The following is a 15346-nucleotide window of genomic DNA, read 5'->3' as shown; positions in this document are numbered from 1 at the left end:
TGGGGGTGTTCTGGTTGACCCGCCTCTGCCACATCACATGGACATCGGGGAAAATACCTCTGAATTGGCAAACCGGGGTAGTGGTCCCAGATGGTTTGTTCCAACTGCAGGGGAGCACTCTTCACAGGAAGTCCAATGGCAGATTAAGGTGGAGTAATATGCTTTTTGTCCTGGCTGCAGAACAATGGAGCAGCTCTCCACCTTCAGCAGGGTTCAGAAGTTCGGATGGGAGTTCATCCAGCCAATCTAAATGTGCTTTGTGGATTTGGTAAATGCATTCAACTGTTTCCCTTAGGGAGTTCTGTGGAGAGTGGTTCCTGAGTATGGGGTGCCAGACCCTACAGGTTATTCAGCATTGCCATTAGTTTCCGGTGATGGTTGGACACCACCAAGGCTGCCCTTTGTCAGAGTTTCTGTTAATTACCTTTATGGACAGAATTTGTAGTAGCACCTAAGGAGGTTCCAGTTAAGAGATGGAGTAAATCACAGTGTTCTCTAAAAGTCAGGGATGAGATGTTGCTCCAAGTGGAAGAGTTCAGTTTCCTTGGGACGAATCGGGCAGGCGATCAACATAGTGAAGAAGAAACTGAGCCGAAAGGCAAAGCTCTCAATTCACCGGTCTATCTATCTCCCCACACTAACCTATGATCATGAAATGTGAGTCGTGATCAAAAGAATAAGGTTGCGGATACATGCCGTCAAAATTTGTTTTCTCTGCAGGGTGTTCGGCCTCTGCCTTAGAACTCAGTCATCCATGAGGGGCTCAGACCCGAGCCGCTGTGGCACCACTTCAAGAGGAGTCAGATAACGTGGCTTGAGCATTTGATTTGGATGCCTTGTAAGGTGTTCTGGGCATGTCCACCTGGAGGAGATGCTGGAAAGATCACGTTTCCCAGTAGTTCAGGCAATGCCCCAGGATTGCCCCAGAAGAGTTGAACCAAGTAGCTGGGGACTGGGAATTCGGCACTTCCCTGATTGAGCTGCTGCCTCCACGACCTGACCCTGTCTGAGGTGAAGAAAATGGATGGGATGGATACTTTCTATGTAGCAGGGCATATAAAGTATAAAGACAGAACACCATTCACGTAGCTCTATGTTTTCAGTCAGGCAATGCACCACTACACAATCAGTGACTCCCGAATCTCGCTCTGTCCGAGTCATGTCGTTGTGTTCTTGGGCAGGACACTTTACACACCTTGCCTCCTGTGCCACTCACATTGGTGTGTGCCTGCGTGTGAATGTTTAATGGTGGTTGGAAGGGCTGTTGGCGCACACTGGTAGCCACGCCTACATCAGCCTGCCCCAGGGCAACTATGGCTACTTACGTAGTTTACCACTACCAGAGTGTGAGTGTGAATGTGTGAGCGCATGAATTATGTATATAATGTATCTGTCTGCGGCACAGCTATGGGCATAGGGGCATGAGGTATCACACATGTACATGAATGATCGAGGTGGAAGTTGGTCTTCAAGTGTCCCCTTCACAGCAGCGGTCTATGATTGCCTTGGTCGATTTCCTGCATTGACTCAAATGAGTCACATATTGCTTTTGCCATGTGCTGAATTTAAAAGGAATAAGAGGAGCCACTTTCATTGGCCGAGAAGCAAGTGCTCACACCCACAATGGTGCAAACAAACACTTGTAACTGGATGCATCTGCAAAGATGTACCAAAGTGATGTCTTCTTTTGTTGGATCTAACAGCTGCTCGTTTTAATAACCATCATGTGGGCATTGGTGGTAGCGCATATTTTTAGATTGCATTTGACTGGCAGAACTTCTTGTTTTCGTCTTGGTTGATCTGATTCCCACATTTCCCCACTGTCGTATGGTCTTCCAGGGCCTCTGCTGTTTTCATTCTATCGGCTGCCCTTGGGTTCCATCTAAAAAAACATGGTATTTCCTTCCACTACTCTGCAGATGGCTGTCAGATCTATGTCTTGTTGGGCAAAAAAGACTTTGGGGCCACTTTTGCCCTGTCTGGGGGAAATCAGGGCCTCAGCGGCACTGAATTTCAATGAAAACAAAAAAAGAAGCGATGGTGTTTGGACCCCCTGGATGGTGGTTGTTTTAAAGTGGAATATAAGTAAAGCTTATTTGAGTTGAGTCCTAAAAGCAAGTACAATCATACATATTGTCGCTTCAAACAAAATCGGGGACGTGTGTGTGTGAGTGTGTGTGTGTCTGGCAAGAGGAAAAGCCTTGTCTGTAAGCAGATATTACAATTTTGCTATTGTAGATAAAATACACATTGCTCGGGGATGGATGCTTTTTATTTTCTCCTCACAGATGAATGAGCGTCTGCTTTCCCGGCAAAGTGCAAGCTTTATATTTTGACGTTTTTGTGTTTAATGCATTGTAAATGTTTTATATAGCTTATCTTCATGCTCTTCCTTTTTGCGTGTTCCTATCCAGCTCAGTTATTGATGCCTCTGCCTCTAGCTGCACATTATGCCTCTCCTGCAAGTGGGTATTTTTGCATATTGACAGTAACAAGAAATGTATGTGTGTGCATGTATGGAAATTGACTTATTTGTGTTACACTTTGCTCACTCAGCTCTTCTTCATATACTAATGTATGTAATGTAAGACTGTAAAAGACTGCCGTCTTGAGGGAGGTGAAAGAAAAACAATGCACAGCTTCCGCTTTCAACGACTTTTATTTCATCTTAACGTTAGCGAAATGACAAATTGTGTCTCTTTCTAAAGCTTTTAAGCGATGTTTCAAAGGCCCCTGAAGGGGGGCCAGGGGAGACACAAGGGGACGAAGGGTGATATTGATAAGAATGGAAGGTGTTGAGAAATGTACTCCAGTGTAATGTGCCTTTACGATGGCCTTTTTCATTTAGGCTGACCGTCTTTTATGATTCAATTTCTCAAGTGGAGCAGTGGAGTGAAATAGAACTGAGGCTGGGAAATGAAAAGATGTAACACCAGCTTAACACAAAACCCTCAAGACTCTCAGAAATGACAAAATCTTTGGTCGCGAAATTTAAGTGTTTCCCTGAGAACAACGTGCTGAGCTGATGATAAACTGCCACCTTCGCTCTGACATATTTCCTCCTCACTAACAATTTGCACATTTTGGGTTTGAGCGCTATACTTGTTAGCTTCCTACCACATTGCATTTGTCTGCGATTGCTGCAATGAAAAACAGTAGGATTTTTGTCAAAGCATTAAATTGGACACAGGGAGCTCTTAATTAAACCGTTTAGCACCATTTTTCCCACTACCCCGTGACAATAATAACGCTGTCATTCCAACTGAACATTCTGAATCTTCTTTGGCACTTCTTTAGTACATTTTAATAGGTTTTAACTGTATCTGAATGTACACTAAATCTCATAGCATGATGTTGGCAATTACTTTAAAACTAACTAAGCATGTTTTTAATCTTTTTAAATGACAAAATAATGATCTTGTTTTTTTTTTAAAACCTTAAACAGCATCCTTATCCATAATACATAGGCTAGTCACAACATAATGTACACTTAATACACTAACGATATCCATTACAGGGCTTTTTCAAATATAACAAATTTAACGAACAAGAGGAGTCCAACTGCCTTCTATCAACCTTTGTGCATTAACATGACCTGGATGACCCCCTAACCATATTTACACAGATAAAGAGAAAACACACTTTTAGAATGCACATCTGTATTTTTGTTGATATTGTGACTAAAGGTAAGAATGACATGGGCAATTATGCAATTGTTTAATATATAAATAATGATCTTGTTTTTTTTTGTAAAAACCTTAAACAGCATCCTTATCCATAATACATAGGCTAGTTTGTATTAGCACTAGCCGGGTTAAATCAACACTTGTCAGGCAGTGTAATTATTCTTTAATGTTGGACATCATTATGTTGTGCAAGTAGTCATCACATTTAATCATTTTGCTAATCATGTTATTTTCTCACTTTTTATATTGACAAAGAACTTGACTTTGGTGACTTTATTTTGAGATTCAAATCCTACAAAGCGGCAATAACAACACCTTGGGCAGAGATAAATAAACATATAAAACGAGAACAAATTCTGGCAACTTCAGTTCGTATTTAAAAGACCCTCGCACCTCACTAAAAGGGAGTGGACCCAAATCACTGCCACTGAGCCAATCAGTGAACAAAATTCATGATGAAATAATAACTCTTTTGATGAACTATTACAGATTTTTTATTATCGATAGATGTCAGATTTTGATGCCAATGACTATCAATGTATGAATGAGCCATCATTCAGTTTGCAAAATGGCAAAGTGATTGTATTTTTTAGGTCTTTACTGTCACAACAGCTGTGCCTATAAAAGCTTATAATAGAGTCAGAGGATGATGTATCTGTTTTCAAAATACATCTGTTTCTTTTTCTTTTCTTACTTGGTTGCAAGTGAACTTGCCTTCTTATCGTCTCCTTTTGTCTCAGTTGAGTTTCCTTTTCCTCCACACGTGTTTGCCAGCACTTTGTCTTCACACTCGATAAGTTTTTCTTTTTCAACAGGTCATCTGTTGCAGTATGTCACAATGGTTCTTTTAAAGTCATGTTTTGCATTGATTGAGTTGATTTCTTTCTTGATCAGTCATCATTATTTAGAGCACATGGTCATAGATATTCTTTTGTTGGTTCAAAATTGATACAGTGTTTGTCTGGAAGCCTAAAACCTCAAACAAGTTTAGATTACATCTGAGGAAAAAAAAGGTCTAACATTCATGTTCAAGTTTATAGCAAATGGAACTTGAAATGAGCAAGTTACCGACACTTTGACGTGAACTATTGTTGCAACTAAAATGTCCTGCTACGATACTTTATATATTTGGATTGGTATTAAGTGGATTCCCAAAAGTCTAACCAGAAATGCTTTTTTTTTGTCAGCCTCATGACTATTTCTACAGATTAATGGAATATTAATAATGATGTATACTATGAAAATTACCAACCGATAGTTATAACTGATAATTTCCTGCTTTACATGGCTGATACGATCCCCCTTTGTAATGTTCTGGCGTCGGCGGATAATATACTAGAATAGTGGTCAGCATGTTTTGTTATATTCTGAACTCTAAGGATCTGCTTTGACTGGCCATGACTGAAATTGGCTGTGAGCATTGAGCACTCTCTTAGCGGCGCGGCCCTCCCTCTTGGAGATCCACTAGCCTGTGCTCGTGTGTGAAATTACCAACATTGTGTCTAACCTGCCTCTTCACAGATAAGCCACGCGACCTTCAGGATCTCTGCCGGTCGAGAAGATCAAGCCCTTAGTGTCATAGTAACACTTTGTTACGAAGAAGTCATGTTATCAATGAAGCAGCCTATAAGTTTGTTTATGGTGCACGTCTTGTGCATGTAAATGAGGGCTGTGACTTTGGTCAGAAGCCCCAGGGTGATGAGGGAGTAGTGAAGAGAGGTTACATCAAATCTTGCTAGCAGTTTTAAAGCAGCAAACGCCACTCTTTAATAATGTTAAAATGTTGCTTAAAACATTGTGCAGTTAATAAAGGTTTTATGATGGTGACAGTTTGACCCAGGAACAGTGTTATTCCGTTTCAGTCTTTTATATATACTCGGTAGCTGAATTGCACTTAAGTCTACTTAATAAAATTAAATATCATGGTCATCATTTTCCTTGATTTTCATCAGAGCAGCTCAAATGTTTCCGAACAAGAAAACAATAAAACTGCTGTAAGTCAGATGAGATAAAGTCCTATAAATTATTTTGGCCTGAAAGTGAACACACCTCACTGATGAAATGGAGACTTGAAAATGTGTTTATAAAATATATAAGAGACTGTTGTCATTCTGTTGCAGTGATCTGCGCCATGTGATGCTGACAGTGATACACTCAAAGGCCTCACATCCCGCATACACAGCGTCATTTTTCTGTCTCCCAATAAGCTTTTGTGGATTTATCCTCAGGCACATAAAAGGTTTTATAAGGGTGCTTACAGAGAGACTCTGGCAGAATTGGGCTTTTTGGATCTGTTTAAATAATTTTAAAGGGAGGGCTGAAGGCTATGATTTTTCTGATTTATTGCCTCCCCCTCTTAGTTCAGATTGATTTGTTGTTTTGTGTCTATGTGTGTGTTTCCTCCCTCAATGACTTCCTGCTTTTATAGCATCATCTTGTGTCCAGAGATGCGGCTTCCCCAATAAAGAGCCTTTTAACTTTGCTCATATTTCGATAAAAAAGGCAAAACAGGAAAAGGATGAGAAACGGATTTGAAAAAGGGGGGCAAGTGTGATGCCGGTTTGGATTTTTTTGGTTTCATTGTAAAAGTATCGTTATTATTGCATGTTACTTAGCTGCGCATGCATTAAGACTCACAAGGAGAAAACACTGTTCCGCAGTGTCCTCGCGTCACAAGTGTCGCGCGGGGTCGTCGTCTGAACAAAGACGCTGGCCGGCATCCTCGAGGAGCGAGGAGGACAGGTTGGGCACAAGGAGAGACATCCATTTTAATTAAATGCTACACCATCCCACTCGGAGGCCTTAATACAAGTGGGCTTACTGCAAAGATCTCATTTAGGACAAACAAGATGACTGCATCTTTCTCTCACTATCAGCCACCGTCCTCGCTGGGATGCAGGCCTGTAAAATGACTGATGTTTGTAAAAAGCGACAGTTGTGCCTACTAAGCACTTCTGCAGGACCGCTCGTGACTTTTTATGCGCCGGTTCATAAACTCCCAGACTAATGCACTTTGACACTCTTATTTTGATATCATTACGCCCTTGTACTCATCCCTTTTTTAAGGGAAAAAAATGCAAGTACTTTGAAAGTCGAAATTCATAAATACATTTATGTCAAACTGCACTTAATATTGATTTTGTTAGTGTACAGATTCAATAATAAGGTACAGAGTGCATGAATATTTAAATATAATCTTCATTTCTGCATCTCCTAATGGCCTTTTCTCCTCTACACTCAATTTAAACACAATTTGAAAACTATAATGTATTGAAAATGACTGGAATTCAGCAATAAATCATTGCCAGGTCTTTTTTTAAGATAGTCCGGTATAGTCTCCAAGGGGATGTGCACAATTAGATTTTGTTGTGCAATTATCCTTTCAACTATGTGTTGTCTGTCTTTTTTCAAAGCCCATGCACAAATGGAGAAAAGCCTAAATGGACTGCATGACAAAGAGGCTGGCCAGACATGTCACAGGTCAAACGATTCCCCGCAGTGTAACTTTTTTTTTTTGCATCCTCCATGAAGTCCGTTATTGTTAGTAGCTAATGGCTTAAAGTACAAGCAAGAATGATGTGTAGCTCAAGCTGGCGCAAATGAATGAACATACGTGTAATAGGCATGCGGAGCCTCAGCGTGCGATCCATATGATGGCCATCAATAATTCATTCCTGACTTTGGTCTTTTGGGAGGCATTAAGGTAATATGAAGAGCAGCCGGGCCAAATGCTTTGCAAATCCTTTTTAAGCAGGATATATGCTATCATTTAGTCCATTGTACTTTACTGTGAATCTAACCAGTTTGGATTTATTTTACTTTCTGCGATTACAATCAATTGCGTGGCTAACATGTTTGGAAATATAGTTTTGTTTTTTTATTTTATTTCATTAACGTTACTACATAGAACAAAACATGCCTCCCTTGGGGTTGACCCTGCGGCACATTAACAGCTGCTCATAGTTTGTTGTACTTCCTCTCAGAGCATCTTTGCCACAGCCTCACTTCCAATTTGGTGATGAGACCGTTTGATTTGTCCCCACATTTAGATTGTCCATATGGCTGCGGTTTGTTTGGAAAATTGTTTTCATATGATAACTTAAAAAAAAAAAAAGGTTGTTTCTAGGTTAGAACAAGCCACAGTTTTATGTGCATCCCCTCTTATGTGTATTGTGTATATGGACTGGAGTCTTTCGGCAGTTTGACTCCTCAGCCCTGTGATTAGTCCAGCCCATAATATGTAAAGTTGGCCCGGCGGTGGCGGCTAATAGCTTCCCTGTCCGTATAAGTTATGGATGTAGCCTTTTGTGCTGCAGGGTCGCACATAAAGGTCCCCCTTTTTAATTCCCACTCACCCATGGTCAGGCTAAATGGCTGATGGTGGAATTGAAGGCCCACATTTATTCCAGTACACAAACACTTTGTTTAAAAAAAACTACCTTTTGTCAAGAGCTTTTCCTCACTGTTTTCTGCACAAAAATATTTCCACAAAAAAAATCTTCTTTCAATAGAAGGGATTTATTCAACAACAGCAACAACAGATCCATGCTTGTAATATTACAATTTTAATCTTGTGAAAATTTTCAATATTTTGTCAAATAAATTGTCTTGAAATGTTACATATTTATTCTATTAAAATTCCCATTTTCTCTTAACATTTTAAATGTTTTATTCTAAAGCTGATTAATGCATTTAAAAAATAAAAAAAAATTACAATTCAAAACAATTCTCAGGTGTCTGTCCGTGACATTGTATCATCAAAAAATGTCTGAGTATGAGGAAAACCACCACACAAATTTATTATAAATGAATGATTTATTGTTAAAACCGCCTTTATATATCAAGATTTACGGCACGCTTCACACAACCTACTCTTGCTGAGAGTAGCCTGTTTTGAAGCGACAGTCTGGTCCCTTGCAAGTGAACCAGCCGTAATGCCGCCCAGATACTGCTGGGCCAATGGCAAGTATGGATTCTGTTACCATCACGACGAGGGGTGCTATTACGGTTGCTGCCCATTGCGCCCTGAAGAAAAAAATAGTGACGCCAATCTGTAAAGTATTCGCCCTTGTTGAGGCAGCACTTCATGACCTGGTCACGATTCACACTTAGAAGTTAGTGTGCTGATCCACGTATGTGGTACATGCAGTGGGTACGTATAACCATTTAAATAGGCCCCTTATGACTACTATAGGACAATGGGGAAGAAGAGTGTTGTTTCCATCCAACAAGAAAAAAAAGCTTGGCAATACATGTATGACAGTAACCTGGTGGCTGTTCACATTTTAATATGCGTAGGATCATTTTGCAGTTCAACACTATTTTTTTCAAAATGTCTTAGTCAATTCTGAGCATTTCAGAGTAGCACTTATTTTCTTGTTTCTGGAGTAGATGATTAAAAATTGATAATTCTTTGTAATAGAGTCATTTCTGTCGCTTTTCATATTTTAATCCAGTTTCAGGGAAAACATGGTACATTAATCAAATATGACAGAACATACTCTTAATGGGTGATATGAATTGCAAATGTCTCACTAAATGAGCCGGTATCCCAACACACACACGTACATGTATTTCCATTAATGTTACAAAATAAAATAATCATGACCATTCCCTCTTTCTTTCGTTTTCTTCATTTTTCATAAATCAACGACTTGCAAATGTGTGGGGATGTTTTAGATTTGGGTTTGTGTGAAAAGCGGAAATGCTGAAGCTTCACATTACATCGCATGGAGACTCGAGTCAAAAGTTGGTTGATGTTTCTTTCTCTATGCCCCATTTTCTGTTCTGAACAAGGATTATTCATAGTTCTGTTGAAACGGCCCCCTTGTTGACTTGATCGACAGCTTGAAGCTTTAGAAGCATTTCAGACATCACATCAGTTGTGATGCACCTTCGAGAAATTTAAAAAGAAAAAGAGTCAACTTCCTCGAAAATGAATGTTCTCTAATGACATCCTGCAATAAATATAATCCATTATGAACGAACAGATGCTATTAGATGCGCGCACGGTTGCATTTACGGACGAAAATATCTCATCAGCATTGGAAAGTTTTCCTTAAAGAGACTGGGAATGAGCATTCTGCAGACATTGGCTTGAAATAGAGAGGCACCTTTCAAAACAAGTCAATATCCAGCACAGAAGAAAGAGGTCCTAATTAGATTCATTTGCTCCTTGGATCAATGTTTTCCTAGGGATGTGAGTTATAAAGTCAGAGTGGAGCATAAATAATCAAAAACAAATAAAGATGTGTGTTTGGAGAAATATGGCTGATAGTGCTCATAAAATCTCCGCCCAGTGAGCAAATGCAAAATGAATATTTAAAGAGGAGGAAGAAAATAGCTCAGGAAGATGGAAAAAAGGAAAAGGTGCAGGTTTCTAAAAAAAGGGGCTGACCTTGGCCGGCAAAGTGGAGGAATCCTTTAGAGGGCACCTTGGCCATACTTAGTGAAAAGTAGATAATTTGTTAATGTCACATACTTGTTGGAAATGGCAGATAAATGGATTCCAGCCATTATTTTCCCACCTAAGTGAAGTGAAGTGAAGGAGGAAACATTGCAGCGAGGACAAACCCAGTTATGACTGATAAGTGTCTAAAAGCTAATGAAGGCTGCCCAGGCCAAGGTCAATGGCTGAGAGTGAGATGCTATGTGCTGCGGCATTGTCCCGCCGCTTAAATATAGAGGAAATATACATTGAGCTTTTAACACTTTGAAACATAGGAGAGAGTTGTATATGAAATATGGCCATGTAATGGCTTTTTAATGATGGCCTCCAAGCCCACTATTCTGGCCTGAGATTGGAAATCGGAGGTGAACCTTGATATCACTGCGCTAAGTGCTTGTAATGCACCGTAACTTCTGGCCGGCCCGTTGAGGGAGACAGTTCAGGGCGGCAGATAAATGCCCCTCCAGTGGACAGGGCCTCGGCTGGCAGGAGGACATGGCACTCGCCATGACTTCTTCTGTGACTGGACACTCGCTGATTTGTGGATTTACCCACGGGCATCCTGATATATCAGGACGAAAGTCTCTTACTGTTTGCCTGTGCGAATGCAGTCGGACCCTCTTGTTTATCAACACGGTGGATCCCCAAGAGAAATATACTATTTTGGGATTTGAACAAATTTTGGATAAAGTGCAGCCCCCAATTTTCAGCCAACATCAAAGGATAAAGTCTGCATGTGTGTTTTAAGAGACGAAGTTAAAGAAGAGGGCGTGCACACATGATATCATTTGTTTCGTTTTACCTTCCATCTTCTTTTTTTCCAACTGAGTTTACCAGTTATAAATAGGTCACATTAAAAGTGAAAAGGGTTTGGAATTTTTCATCTTGTGTCTGGTGTTATTATTTTTTTAACATCACAGAAACCTTGCATTTGTAGTGGGGTGTGTAAACAATTTATAACGACTGTGCTTCAAATTACCCCGAAACACTTCAATATAATTTCAAACTCATTTCACAATGTGACCCTGAAAAATTACACCTAAGAACGCTGGCACAGTTTGTCGCTTTGCAGCCAATAAACAATTACTACTTTTCGCTGCTCAACAGTATTACAATTTATTGCATTTCTGATTTCGTGATACAAAGACACTCTCCACACTAAGTGTCCTCTAATTTGGCACTTCAAAGGAGCAGGGTGGCGTTTTTGTGAATTCAAGAGAGCGCAAAATAGGCAGAGAAGCGTGGATAAGACAGTTTTTCAGTGATCGTGTTCTACAGAAAAAAATGCAAATAGATGAGCTCACAAATGTTAATTAGTAAATTGGCAGGGTTTACCATCCAACATTGACGGTCTAGCAACTTATACCATTGCCATGGTGAAATATATGGCACCTTCACCACAACGCAATCTAGCACAGTGCTTGAGTGACCAGAGATGTTGGAAAATAGTCCAGTTTCAACAAAAATATACTGCACATGTAGTATCTAACGTCTTAATATTTCCTACAACATCTGTAAGAAGGTGTTGAGGAATGAGTGTGACTGGAATGAGGGACTGTAGGTCACGTATTTCTTCCGCCATTTGGGTACAAGCAGACCTTTGGCTGGACTTTCAGTTTTGACTTCCATAATCCAATCACCGAGTGAATAATCACAAAATAATAACAATCCTCTTGGCTCCATCCACGAGTATGGCTTCCCCCGCCACTTGTGTGCTTAATGTCCTCTAAAGACCCATATTACACCCCAATTAGATGGCACTCTTGTTTCCTTACATCAAGGGCTTGACTCGACTGCCTTGTCACCCTCCCTTGGCCTAATCAATTTCATTACTCTAGTTACAGCCCCAGCCTTGGAAAGCGGTGCCCTTAAACTTCAGCTCCCGCCTTAATCGATCAATAGTCCACGTCCCTGCCAAGGTTCCATTTAAAGTTCATTTATTTTAAGCCATCATATAAAACAAGACAGCGCATCGATGCAGCCCCACTTTGTTTTATTTGAACGAGGGTTTCCACTGCGACACTCAAATCCACTCTTTTTTTGTCGCGCTGCTGTTCTGGGAAGACCCATTACTGTAGGTCACACTCTTGGTGTTGATTTAGTACAGGTAAGTAAAATCAGAGTGTATGATACACGCAGCAGAAATATAAAAGCAATATTCCTGTATCTGATTGCTCCCCTTGAGGTAAAAGATACAAACAATTTATGCAAGGCAAGAAAAGTTTGCTTTATTTATACAGCATATTTTTTGTTCCTTTTTCACATCGTTGTCCACCTTTAGTTAAATAAAACATTTTTGCAATTGGATGGAGACTGCTCTGGGATTCTGTTCCCTGACATCGTCATTTTTTAAAATTTTATTAATGTCGATGCGAATGGTTGTCTGTCTACATATGTGCCCCGTTATTGACTGGTGACAAATTAGTCAGGCCAAAATGAGTATTTCTTTGTGTTACCATGACGACCATTGATTGTGCATTTTGGAATAAACATGGCTGCCTGCCAGAGAAAGTAGAGCAGTGTTTGAAACGGTGTTGGGCCCACTTCCAAACTTGTAGAGACACTGACGAATAGACGAATATATTACCAAATGGTTAATATTACCTATTACTTTGTCACTTCATGTTTTTTCATGTTGGTAAGTAGATAAGGTAAAGTTTTATGTGCATTTATGTGTTGGGTATCGGACTACAACACTAATAATGCTGTTCAACCAATAGGTGGCAAAAGTTGGTGGGAATCATTTAAATAATTTTGCACCTGACTTCAGGCAGGCAGGCAACGCAAATATTAATGTAATGTTTAAAGTCACTTTTCTATTCTATGTTCCCTTAAAGACAAATGGCCACAATAGCAGACATTGTAATGAACTCTAGCATTAACCAGGTTGAGCAGTTTTCTGCTATATTACCATCAAGCTTCCATTAGGCCGCAAAAGTAAACACAAAGAGACAAGAACAAAATCTACACGCATTCGTGAGTTTTATTATGAATCCCTCATCTATCTTAAGTTTCACAGAAGCCACCTTTCCTCCTTCGCATTCCCGATGCGGCTCTTGCTAGTGCAACATCCTATATTATCACCAGATAATTATTTTCAATGATTAATGAAATATACCTGGGTCTGTCTCTTCCATTCCATTTTTTTTTTTGCTTGTGAGGTCTATTGGGGGACCAAGATTTGGTGCACAATTATATACAGAATTCAAATGATTCAATATTCATAAGGGTTCTATAGAAGATGATTGTGATTGTGCATTTACCCCAGAAAACTTCATTATCATTCACAGCTTGACAAATGCCTGGCATGTATTTGGAAAGCCAACGAAGATAATTGGCTTTGAATATCGCCAATGAGGTCCCCAATTTACATGAACGTGCCCCCTCTCTCACTGCCACTTTTCATCTGACATGGGAGGGCCTTATTATTTCGTCTGTGTTTCATGTTGAAGACAATGACTGTAAGTTCACACTTGAGTAGCCACACAGGCTGCTCGCGTCTCAGGTTGCATGACAGGTGTCAAGACAACCACCGAGTGACTTCTGGGTACTTTGTTCATTTGTGCTGCTGGTGACTCAGCGCGTGACAGCTCGACCACAACGGCAGGCAGGCAGGCACCTCAGATGTCCACTCACATGAGCACGAATGCATAACCTGTCACGGGACATTTTGTCTCACTATTTTCCTCTTGTACGTTGATCATCACTTCACTGGACAAAGCTGGATGCAATTAAACACTTCAAATAAAATACTGCTACTTCCTCTCTTTTGTTGTCATTTTTGTCATGTCTGACGTTTATTTTGTTCTCATTTTTGTCATGTCTGACGTTTATTTTGTCCATCTGTTTGTTTCTATCTATCTATCTATCTATCTATCTATCTATCTATCTATCTATCTATCTATCTATCTATCTATCTATCTATCTATCTATCTATCTATCTATCTATCTATCTATCTATCTATCTATCTATCTGTCTATCTGTCTGTCTGTCTGTCTGTCTGTCTGTCTGTCTGTCTGTCTGTCTGTCTGTCTGTCTGTCTATCTATCTATCTATCTATCTATCTATCTATCTATCTAGCGATCTGTGTCTCCTTTAAGAACTGGCACCCACATGTGAACTCTATTTTCACATAGTATTTGAAAATATGAGCAATGGTTTTATAAAACACACCTTTCATTCCTCGACAGTTGACAAGCACATTTCAAAATGGATATTTTATGAGTTTTTAATACCCACTATGTTAGTTTTGAGGATGATGCTGTGCGAGTGGAACTCCACTTTGATGCAAAAGGCTTGATTCAGTTATATGTTCAAAGGCAATAAAATCCTCTTTGGTACAATGAGCATGTCAGCATTGCCACATATGACAGAGGCTGCTTGCAGTGGCGCTTTGGCAGCCAGAGGCCCATCTCTGCGAGTGATTTCTTCCAAAGCTGGCCCAAATGACAGCATCTTGTTTTAATCAGGGATTTTGGCTGTGATAACTGCAGCGAGCGCTGCAAGGACTTGGCAGCCGCTCGCAACGCTAACCGTGGCACTCGTACAAAATACACAAATATTTCCACAGTAATTATGTGTCAAGTCAAACAAGCAATTGAGGGCTCGGGGTGAATGTGTTGGGAAGTAGCTGAGAGCAAAAAGAGCATGGTGAGTTACTTGGACGCACGAGCGGGACCCCAACAAGACAAATTAGGCCATTGGGTTTTTAAAAGCTGCAGGAGATTTTTTTGGCCCTGGTAAATGCAACAAACTGCACCGTGCTTGTGAATGCTACATTGAACAGCGTCATGTAGCATTGCCAGGTCTTGTTCCAATGGAGGAACTCTCTTACAGCTCACAAGAAGGAGTTCAAAGACTCAGTGGCTGGCCAAAGGGACTAAGCCATTGTGAGATCATTGACTTGGGCTTTTTTTGTGGTTCATAAAGGCTGATTTACGGAGCAATCTGGCGTCGTCACTTGAAAATAAATCACTGTCACGCAGTGTGGTTCAAACGCTGCTGGAAAAAGGCAAGATTTCAAAAGAATTCACATTTCTACCAAACCTATAAACACAAACTGCTTAGACCATGATGTAATGCTCATGTCATTCTAAAAAAATATAGAGTATTTTTAAAAACAGTATTACAGAAATGGAAATTACATCTCTTGACGGTTTTAATAGAGTATAATAAATCAAAATAAAACATTATACTACATTGTATATATGT

Source organism: Syngnathus acus, chromosome 2 (genome assembly GCF_901709675.1).
Source record: "Syngnathus acus chromosome 2, fSynAcu1.2, whole genome shotgun sequence".
Lineage (NCBI taxonomy): Eukaryota > Metazoa > Chordata > Actinopteri > Syngnathiformes > Syngnathidae > Syngnathus > Syngnathus acus.
The sequence above is the reverse complement of the archived record's forward strand: the minus strand, read 5'-3'. Positions refer to the sequence as shown.